Source organism: Moschus berezovskii, chromosome 1 (assembly GCF_049115385.1).
Source record: "Moschus berezovskii isolate FMDL1 chromosome 1, NW_MosBer_1.0, whole genome shotgun sequence".
Taxonomy (NCBI): domain Eukaryota; kingdom Metazoa; phylum Chordata; class Mammalia; order Artiodactyla; family Moschidae; genus Moschus; species Moschus berezovskii.
In genome coordinates, this window is record NC_142460.1 from 86,477,211 (window position 1) to 86,488,166 (window position 10,956).

The following is a 10,956-nucleotide window of genomic DNA, read 5'->3' on the forward strand; positions in this document are numbered from 1 at the left end:
ATCCCAGTCTTTCACTTGCAGATAATTGGGTACCTAGGACCCCAGCCAGTCACTACTCTCTTCCCTTTCCTGTCTTCTGCTATCATCTTTCCTGTTCCCTCTTTACTCCAATCTCCAAACAACATCCAAAAGCAGGCCTGGGAACCACACACAATCACTGAAATATCCATTACGAAAAGGCACTCAATTAAGCATGAACCCTCCCTCTTCACCTGTTCGGAGGAAATACACAGCAAACATGGCCCTTGGGAGATTTCACTTCATGCAGAAAACTAAGAATGTCTTAAATATTGAAGGATATTGTTAGTCTGAAGTCTTGTTATTCCCCTAGTTAAGACTTTCGCTTCTGCCTCCTCTCTCAGGGTCTTCCCAGTTACCCTGGGAAAATCAGGATGGGAGCTGACAGTGCTGATTGAGAGGCGGACATTCCAGCATAGGCAGATGGCAATGGGAAAGCCCAGTGCATTCTCTTCTGGGTGTTTCCAATGTGTTTCTGGAACATGTACCCACCACTGCAAGAGAAAAGTTCCAAATAGCAAGGACCTGGGCAGAATCATGAAGTTTCTCTGTGGGGTCCTCCATGCCTTTTTCTATCCTCACACCAAGAAATCACTTCTCCCCATCAGAATTCCAGAGCTCTGCAGCTAATCTACACATATGCAAAGTTCCTCACTGCTGCACTGAGGACTGACTTCCCCAGGACCATCACTTTTACTTATCTCTTCCTTATCACAAGCATCATAGAGATGATGGAGAGGTTTCACACCCCTTCCTCCCTCCCTATTTTTATTATGCATTAAAATAAACATCCTGAGGCACTTTTGAATAGGAATCTGAAGGGAACACACATGGAAGGTGGCCGAACAGTCCTGTCTATGGGTTGTCAATCTGCATGGCCTCAATCCTCTATTATCAGTTCTCTCTCTAGTCACTGCCCGGTAGCCGGGTCAAAGCAAGTCTGAATTCTGTAGCGATGGTCTGCCTGTCTTATCACTTGGTCCTCTGTTGCCTGGCAACACAGCCTGAAGTATACTGATTCAGATTTAGGTTCAGGTGATAAAGGGGTACTTAGACCCTCCCAACTATCCCCCACTGAGGCAAAGTGGCCACGAAAGAGGGTGCATGCTGCCATCAGAGGATGCAGCATATAGCCTACGAATTCAGTTTGACTTGGAGTATTTGTGTGACGGATGAGACCTGTTTCTGGTTAGTCCCAGGAGTATACTGAATGAATCTGACCTCCTTCTGTTTACATCCTTTAGAGTAGATTGTACAAGGCTCTAGACTGGATTGGACACAGCAGAATATTCTGGAAGTGCCTTGGACATAAACAGATCTCAAGGCCTTGCTTGGGCTAGAGGCACCGCCCAAGAATTGCTCAAAATCTGACCTAATCAAAAGTTACATGATTCCCTACAACAAACAGACTAAAGTCCATGCTCCTGTGTCCTTTACAAGTTGGCCTTTAGCTCTCCTGCTTTATCTGTTACTGCAAACCTGCCCTAACCCTCCCTGACACCCGCTCTTCACCTTACTCAGGCCACACCAGCACTATAGCCCTGACTCGAATGTCTGCTCAAGTTACTCTGTCTGGAAATGCCCTTCCATGCCACAGCTGCCAGTTAGAGAGCCATAACTCCTTCAGAACTTGACTCAAAAAGCACTTCTTCCTTGGAGAAGACAATAACAATTTCTCCTGAGATAGCTAGTTCTCTCCCCCAACCTGGAAACACTGGCTAGCCTCCACTCCTTCTCCCATATTTTCATAGCAGGTGTGATAACTTAATTATAGCACTCAGCATAGCTATCTTATACAGGCCTTGTCTACATTGGTGTCAAAGGAACTGTGTCCTTTAAAGGGCTTATTCCTTTATTCTTCTATTTGGGATGAATGCATTCTATCTTAAGTAATCCCTCCTCGTGCTGACAAGCTCTTTTCCACCATCCCCTCTGGACTCACACCCTCAGGGGTACTCCATTAACAGACTCTGCTTTTTCCAAGTCACTGTTGTCAGCCTGTCTCCTGATCCAGATACTATTATGCCCATTTTTCTGTATGCTCAGTCTCCCCCATCCCTAGAAAGCAAGGCACTCTGAAAGATGGGTTCAGTATTACCAATGTTCTCTAGCTGTATCATCTGTCTCTGTCTGAGTAGCTCATGATTATGACAAGTGTCTCCGAAAAACACCTTGAGAAGCCTAGATGAAAACCAATGCCCCGTGGAAACACATAAATATTTTATCAGGCTCTGAACAAGACTCTTACTCTTAAATATTTAAACCTCTTGAGAGCAGAATGCTCAGTGGCTGATTAAAGTCAATTTGTACTGGGATGGGGAGCTGAGAGGAGGAGAGGAATACAACAGCAATGGCGGCAGCATTCTACAGTCTCTTTTAGGGACTGAGAAACACTGAAAGTATGCTTGCTGCTGCTGCTGCTAAGTCACTTCAGTCGTGTCCGGCTCTGTGCGACCCCATAGACAGCAGCCCACCAGGCTCCCCCGTCCCTGGGATTCTCCAGGCAAGAACACCGGAGTGGGTTGCCATTTCCTTCTCCAATGCATGAAAGTGAAAAGTGAAAGTGAAGTCGCTCAGTCGTGTCCAACTCTTAGTGACCCCATGGACTGCAGCCTACCAGGCTCCTCTGTCCGTGGGATTTTCCAGGCAAGAGTACTGGAGCGGGTTGCCATTTCCTTCTCCATTGGTAAGATATAACCTTTAAAAAATTTGTCTTGAGTACAGAAAGTACGCTTGAGGGCTCCCCAATTTGCCTGGACACTCATTTTTCAAGTGCTTTCCCTCTGCAGTGGGAGAGAGATCAGCACCCAGTGGGGCTGTCTGGAGAAGGCACTTGCTGGGGTATAGGCAGGTTGCCACATTGGTCACAGCCACCATAATCTTGCCATATTTCTCTCAGCACTGGTGGCATGAAGATTTTACGTAAAGTACATAGGACTTAAAATGAGGTGATTCTATAAAATGTTCATGGCAGCTTTGTTCAAAATAGCCCCAAACTGGAAACAACCCAAGTATCTATGAATAGGAGAATGGGTAAATAAAAAGTAGATATTCATACAGCTGAATACCATCTTGGAATAAAAAGAAATGAACAATTAATATACAACTACAAGGATGAATCTCAAGACACTGTGCTGAGAAAAAGGAAGGCAGACATAAAAGTACATACTGTGTGAATGCATTTATATGATGTCTAGGAACCAGCAAAACTATGATAAAAGAAATCATAACAAAGGTTACTTCTGGGGGGGTGGGTAACTAGAAAGGGGCATGAGGGAAATTTCTAGGATTGAAATTTTTTATATCTTGTTTTGGATGAGGGTTTGTCAAAACTAGCCCAGCTTCTAACATAGGATTCAACTTCAAAGCACTGTGGGGATAAGAGTGGCTACTGATCTCCAGGATCATCATTTACCTATAAAATATTGATTAACCTGAATCACTTACAAGGACTTCTAGTATTTTACCAAGGGTTATGCCACCTTTATGGGAGGCAATGTCTTATCTGTGTCATTTATCTAATTAATTCAACAATTATTTATTAATTTATTAATTGCTTACAATATGCCGTGAATAAGACAAAAAATTTCTTGTCCTTACCAAGCTTACATTTGAGCAGTGGAATATAGAGATGATTAATAAAGAAAGAGACATACTATTCAATGCCAGATAATGGTAAATGTAGTGAAGAAAACTAAAGTAGAGTCAGAGGACAGGGAGTGACAAAGCGTGGTTTTGGATTAGGTGGTCAAGGAAGACCTGATGGAGGAGGTCACATTTGAAAAGAGCCCTTAATGAACTGAGGAAAGAAGCAGTGTAAATATTTGAGGGAAGAGTGTTCATGCAGAAAAGAGCAAGGAAGACAGTAAAGTGAGGGGAAAGATATGAGGTCAAAGAGGCCAGATCCATTAGGGCTTTGATAAGTCCCAGTAGACAGCTAGATTTTATTAAAAGTGTGAGGGATATTATTTCACTGGAGAATGTTAAGCAGGGGAGTGATATCATCCAACTTATGCTTCCCTGGTGGCTCAGATGGTAAAAAATCTGCCTGCAATAAGGAAGACCTAGGTTCAGTCCCTGGGTCGGGAAGATCCCCTGGAGGAGGGAATGGCAACCCACTGCAGTATTCTTGCCTGGAGAATCCCATGGACAGAGGAGCCTGGCAGGCTACAGTCCATGGGGTCGCAAAGAGCCAGGCTGAGTGACTAAGCACACACATGTTTTAAGAATGAGAAAAAGGAAGCAATGAAGAGATATGCCTAGGATTCTTAGGGAAAAGTCAGAAGAATAAGATCCTTTCCTCCCCTACACAAAATGTTAATATCCTTCACACATCTATTTCTTGACCCCCTTTCAATTTAATTTCTGTATGTCTGAAGTTTTTCACAATAAAATGTTGGAAGGGAATGGCAACCCACTCCAGTGTTCTTGCCTGGAGAATCCCAGGGACGGGGGAGCCTGGTGGGCTTCCGTCTATGGGGTCGCACAAAGTCGGACACGACTGAAGTGACTTAGCAGCAGCAGAGACTTGAATCCCTTATCAAGCAGCACTCAACAATAACTAAATGAGAATGTTATGGTTCTCAGTGCCTTTCTGCAAAATAAAGGCTCTGATTTTTAACGAAACGTGGAACATTCTTTTCAACTTTCAAATCAAACTTCGGGGCCCAAGTCAGTCCACGGTCCATTGTCTCTGTGGGAAGGCAGAGCCTCACTGCTTCTTTCTTCTCTCTCCCCTTGCCCCCACTTACTCTCTAAAAACCTACAAGGGAGTAGAAAGAAATGCAAATTTGGGAGAAGGAGGGACTTTTCAGAGTTCTATACACCCCCAACCCCATTTGGAAATGACATTATGGTCAAACAACAGAAAAGGAAATATTAAAACTCTGAGCAGGAAACAAACTGTTAAGCACCTACTGTCTATCTGAGAGAATCTCTTTCCTTCTGTGTTTATTATCACTCTGCCACTCTTTTGAGAGTCTTTTAGGCTGGAAGTTGCTTCACCCTACCCACCCCAAGTCTCCCCTGGGCCACAATTCTGCTTTCACTAGACTTGGAAGTTCTCTATCCCGAGTCCACCATAACTCGATGTCTGCCAGGCTCAACCCTAGACTTTACTGGGGAACAGGGAGAAGCTAAAAGCTGGAGTGAGAGAAGAGGAAATACAGGGAGCACTCTAGAGACAGTGATGGCCCTGAAGTGGAATTAGGTTGGCAAACTTGGGACCAGAGAGCCACCACTTGACTCCCAAGAGATCTCTAACTCAAGCAAAGTCTGCCAAGACATTTTATTCTCCAGACTCAAACTGCCTTGCACTGTATACTACCACATCCTTAGCCTTTTATCTCCATATCCATTTGCTCCAACTGCAGCAAAGGAAGAAGCTACTTACTGTTTTGCAAGCCTGGCTGCTACCCAGCCTGCAGGGAGGCCTTCTATGCTGCATTTAGCCATTGGTAGAGAGAAATTAGTTTTCCTTTGCAGGCCTAGCTGCCTCATACAATTACATCACAAATATTCCAGTTTTTAATCCACACTTCACGTAGGTATGGAATAATTTGATATTACCTTACATACCCTGGTTAAAGGACTACACCAGGAAAGATGTTTCATTATAGGCTAGGACATAATTTGCCTATTATTCATGCAGGCACGTACCTAGGAAACCAACAAAGGGAAGAGTTAGAGCATGCCATGATGTCTCTCCCCACAGATTCCTATTCTAAAATGATGACAACAAAACTCAATTTAAAAGAAAAACTTCAAAGATCATATTCCGCAGCACCGCAAGTACACTAAGATATCCACCATTCAAACACCGTTCTAACAAGTGGCCTCTAGTTTCAGATAGTTACAAGGATGCTGCAGCTCCCGGGCGACTCTGCCCAGAACAAGGCAGTTCGACAGAAAGCAGAGCAGTAAAACGTTCTGTATTCAGGACTTCACAACCCTCCGCCCTACCCGCCACCTGGCACCTTTAGGGTGCATTTCTCCCCGACCCCCCCACAGGCAGGTTTGGGGACAAGCCCCGTGAAGAGCCTCTGGGGGGTCTACATGCCGTTCTCGGATCCCTCCGTTTCAGGAGGCTGTCGCCTGTTTAACAAAACTGAACAGCCGCAGCCCCTCTTCCCGACAAATACCAGTAGGCTTCTCTCCTCAGGAAACCGCCACGGGCATCCCTGGTCAGTGACCCCGGCTCGCCTCTAGTTTCTAAGATAAGTTTCTTCACCGTTTCCAAAGAGGCGGCCCAGATTCTGCAAAGGAGAGAACGCCCTTCCCCCTTTCCACTTTTTACTTCAGAATTTAAGTGTTTGACGGTCTGTGGGTCTATCTTGCCCACAGAGCGCTCCTGCAAACTGCCGACTCTGGGATCCTCCAGGGCGCGCTGCTCACCTCACCAGGTCCTGGACCGCCGAGCAGCGCCAGGCCCGCGGCTGGCGGCAGAACGCCGGCGGGGCCCGGGTGTCTCGCGGGTTCGCGGGGCCGGAAGGGACGGGGAGGGGTGGGAGCTGCACCGCAGGGCGCCGCGCCCACCACCGCGCGGGGAGCCGGGAGGCGGGCGCGGAGGCGGCGGGACGGCGGCGCCCGGCTCTGCTGTCTGCGCGGGACGCCGGCTGCCTCAGGGGCCACCCGGGCCGGGCTCTGGCGGGGCCGCGCCTCCCGGCCCTCCCCTGGCGCCGCCCCGCGCGCGGCCCCGGACCCCGCGCTCCGCGCTGCCGGCCTTGCGGACCCGCGCCCCGCGCCTCCCTCAGCCTGAGCCGGGCTGCCCCTGGGGTCTCGGCGGCGGAGCGCGGAAACAAGACGCTCAGGCTCCGGTTCCCAAGAGCAGGAATTACGTCTGTTTTACCCGGGACTTTCCCTGGATCTCTCATCCCCTACAGCCAGACCCTTTCCTGTGGAACATACAGAAAGTGAGAAGGACCAATTTGATACTTTTATTTTACCTCAGAATTTCTCCTTTCTTCTATATACAGCCCCTGTATATTCTGCAAGATAGTGGGATTTCTCTCCCAGCGTGGTTCCCACTTTCCGTTCCAGTGTTCTCTTTCTCAGATTGGTGTATCCCCAAGCCCTCAGCTGCCAGGCACAGAAGGTTTAACATCTTCTACCAAGACTTGCCCTATTTACCTCAAAAATATTTGTGGAATCTTTCTCCTATTTCTGCATTCCCATATTGCTGCTCTTGTTAAACTTGATTACCTTGGCCCGAATCATTTGAAGTTTCCTAACTGGTGTTCTTGTCTCCTGCCTGTTCCCACTCCCAAAACAGAATTAAGAATGTTGCTTTCCTGAAAAAAATAAACCTCCGCGGAACGCCCCCCACCCCTCGTAAGCCCCCCTCTGCAAATGGAATACAGTCTAAACTACTTTCACACTTGGAAACCAGCTTACTATTCTAACCCCTCTGCTCAACACTGTGTTGGGCCACTTGCCGTTCTTTGAATATATCCTGGGTGTTTAATGCCCCTGTGTGATTTGCTCACTCTGTTCTTTTATTCTGGATTTCTCTTCATCCCCGTCTTTACCTGTTGAATTGTTCCCAAACCTTCAAGAGCCAACTGAGATGCCTTCTCCTTTAACAATGTTCTTCCAGAAATTCCCAGTCAGATCTGAGAGATCAATTAACTTCTCTTTCCCAACACTCTGTACTTCTGTTTCAACACTTACTAAGTTGGTCTGTGTATTACAGCTGGCTGTGTCCTCTTGGCTCCCCACTGTCATAGCCTGCAAGGCAGAAGATGTTTCTGACTCAACTTCAATCCCATGGCAATTGGCAACATGCGTTTTAAAATAAATAACCATCTTTTGGTTGTATATAAACTTTGCTTATTGTAAAAATTCAAATACATAAAAGTATAAGGAAGGAAATAAACCCCCAACACACTGAAATAACCACTGTTAATGTTTTGATTATCATATTTTCATGTATATATTTATGCACATTTCCATCCATCATTTATCCACAAATGGAATCATCTCATGTATGTTATGTTTAGGATACCCCCTTTTTTAGTCTTCTCTTTTCTTACCTGACTCTTCCCTCACTATTCCCCCTCTCAACTATTTAAAAAAGTTAAGCATGCTAATATAACCATATATATGTATATTTTACAAAGTGAGAAATCATAATGTAAACCTTTCTCTGCTTCTTGCTTTCCTCATTAAACAGTGTCATAAAAATCTTTCCAGTTTAACTGGTATAGCGCTGAGTCATTCTTTTGTTTTAGAGGCTGCATAATGTTCCACAGTATGGATGTACCAAAATTGACTCAAGTTTCCCTATTTATTACATTCAAATTCTTTAAAAAAAATTGCCCCTGGCACCAGTGTTTCAATAAACATCCTTTATGTGTATCCAAATGCCCTGGTAATTTAATTTCTGAGGGACTGATTTCCAGGTATAAGATTGGTCTATTTAAAATGTTAATAGATTGCCTTCTAAAAGGCCATAACAATTTACTTTGCTTATTTTTAGCCATTCTGCTAAGTGGATAGTGATAATTTGTTGTTCCTTTAATTTTTATTTCACTACTAGTGAAGCTGCACGTTTCCCCTTTTGGATATTCTGTTCTATGGATTGTTTATTCATATACTTAGTTCATTTTACTTTTTGAGTTATGGGTCTTCTTTTCAAAGTGTAAGAATTTCCTGTAGGTTACCCTGCTTAGCTTCTGAGATCAGATGAGATTGGGAACATTCAGGGTGGTATGGCAGTAGACATATTATAGACAGTAAATATATATGTATGTCACAGGTTAACATGTCATGTGTTTTGCAAATACTTTTCCCAATTATTCATTTACTTTTTATTTGTTTAGAATTTAAAAACCAACTACAACTTATTCCAGTTTGTGGCAAGTTAATATCATATGCTTTAATTTCACAAGTCAACATAGCACTTGGAAAACTAAAATAGACTTTAAAGTTTCAAACTTCTTAGGGAAATCAATCTTCTATTTCAATATTTAAAAAATTTGACATACCATCCTACTCTCTTATCCTTATCCCATTCTCAGTCACTAATAATCCAAATCGCCCTATTCACAAATATACTTCTGTTTATAGTATAATATAAATTTCTATGTATTATTATCTGGCAGAGTCACATTAAATAGACCATTTTGATTCATTAAAATTCTGGTTAGCATCACCGACTCGATGGACATGAGTTTGAGAGAACTCCGGGAGTTGGTGTTGGACAGGGAGGCCTGGCGTGCTGTGATTCATGGGGTCGCAGAGAGTCAGACACAACTGAGCGACTGAACTGAACTGAACAAAATGTTAACCCATTTAGTGGTCATCACTTACTTATTTTTGCCCAAACCCACTTATTTGGGAAAATGCCTCCCATGCAATTCTAAAGGTCTGCCAGGCTAGGAACCCCTCTTTTGACCGTAATAGTGGGCATGACCCACACTAGAACAGATAGACTCTATGCTTCAGGAATTTGAATCCTTAATTTTAGACTGACACTGTCTTAAAATGACTATCCTCAATCCAAGCCACTAAAATCCTCAGCTCTGCTTTGTTTCTTTTGATTATATATATTTTTATTGTTCGGAGAAGGCAATGGCAAGCCACTCCAGTACTCTTGCCTAGAAAATCCCATGGACAGAGGAGCCTGGTAGGCTGCAGTCCATGGGGTTGCTAAGAGTCAGACGTGACTGAGTGACTTCACTTTCACTTTTCACTTTTACACATTGGAGAAGGAAATGGCAACCCACTCCAGTATTCTTGCCTGGAGAATCGCAGGGACGGAGGAGCCTGGTGGGCTGCCGTCTATGGGGTCACACAGAGTCAGACACGACTGAAGTGACTTAGCAGCAGCAGCAGCATTTTTATTGTTTAGAATATAAAAACTAGAATTTATTCTCTTAGTGGGTGCCCTGGGCATTGTATTGAACATCCATACCTAAAATAATCTAATTTGGAGTAATACCAACTTAATTTCAATAGCATACAAAGCTTTGCTCCAGTGTAACTCCATCCCCTCCTCCCTCTTTTGTGATATTTTCACGCAAATATTATTTGTATCCTTCTTGCACTATAAGCTCATCAACTCACTTTTATAATTAATTACTTTTTCATGCAGTTTATTTTAAAATCAATTAGGAGAAGAGTTACAAACAAGAAATACATTTATAGTGTCTTTTGTATTTATTTGCATATTATGTTTACCAGTGTTCTTTATTTCTCAATGTGGATTTGAGCTACTGTCTAGCTTCCCTGGTGGCTCAGACGGTAAAGAATCCACCTGCAGTGCAGGAGACACAAGTTTGATCCCTGAGTTGGGAAGATCCTCTGGAGGAGGGAATGGCTACCTGCTCCCGTATTTTTGCCTGGAGAATTCCATGGAAAGAGGAGCCTGGCAGGCTACAGTCCATGGGGCCGCAAAGAGTTGGACACAACTGAGTGACTAACACACTGCTGCTGCTGCTGCTGCTGCTGCTAAGTCACTTCAGTCATGTCCGACTCTGTGCGACCCCATAGATGGCAGCCCACCAGGCTCCCCCGTCCCTGGGATTCTCCAGGCAAGAACACTGGAGTGGGTTGCCATTGCCTTCTCTGGACTAAACACTGCTGCTGCTAAGTCACTTCAGTCGTGTCTGACTCTGTGTGACCCCATAGATGGAAGCCCACCAGGCTCCCCCATCCCTGGGATTCTCCAGGCAAGAACACTGGAGTGCGTTGCCATTGCCTTCTCTGGACTAACACACTAGTGCCCTCTTATTTCAGCATGAAGGACTTCCCTTAGCATGTATTGTGGGCAGGTCTGCTAGCCACAAACTCTTTCAGTTTTTGTTTCCTTGTAATGGTTGAATTTCTTCCTCATTTTTGACAGACAGCTTTCATTTTTGAAATGGTTTAATTTCTTCCTTATTTATATCCAATTTTGGATATAGAATTTTTGGTTGACAGGTTTTTCCTTTTAGCACT